Source organism: Sinocyclocheilus grahami, unplaced genomic scaffold, assembly GCF_001515645.1.
Source record: "Sinocyclocheilus grahami isolate Dianchi unplaced genomic scaffold, SAMN03320097.WGS_v1.1 scaffold535.1, whole genome shotgun sequence".
Classification (NCBI taxonomy): domain Eukaryota; kingdom Metazoa; phylum Chordata; class Actinopteri; order Cypriniformes; family Cyprinidae; genus Sinocyclocheilus; species Sinocyclocheilus grahami.
Genome location: NW_015505714.1, coordinates 798,533 through 798,813, shown reverse-complemented (window position 1 = coordinate 798,813; position 281 = coordinate 798,533).

Below are 281 nucleotides of genomic sequence, written 5' to 3'. Positions count from 1 at the left end.
ACATGTTTATATCGGGCTGGTGTTGAAATAGAAATAAAACTGTTTCTATAAATATGTACAAAGCACAGAAAGGTGCAGGGAGGACAGATAACAAATAAAGGCACAAAGCATTCTGGGTCATCTGAAAAATAGATGTCAAACAATGGGTTTTCTCAACATTCTTGCTGTTTTTAAATCCCTTTGCATGTAAAATGAACCAGCTTTTATTAGGCTACTGATATGATTCAATGTGGAATTACATGATTTTAAACATTTTAAAAGTACTATTCATTTCTTTTTTT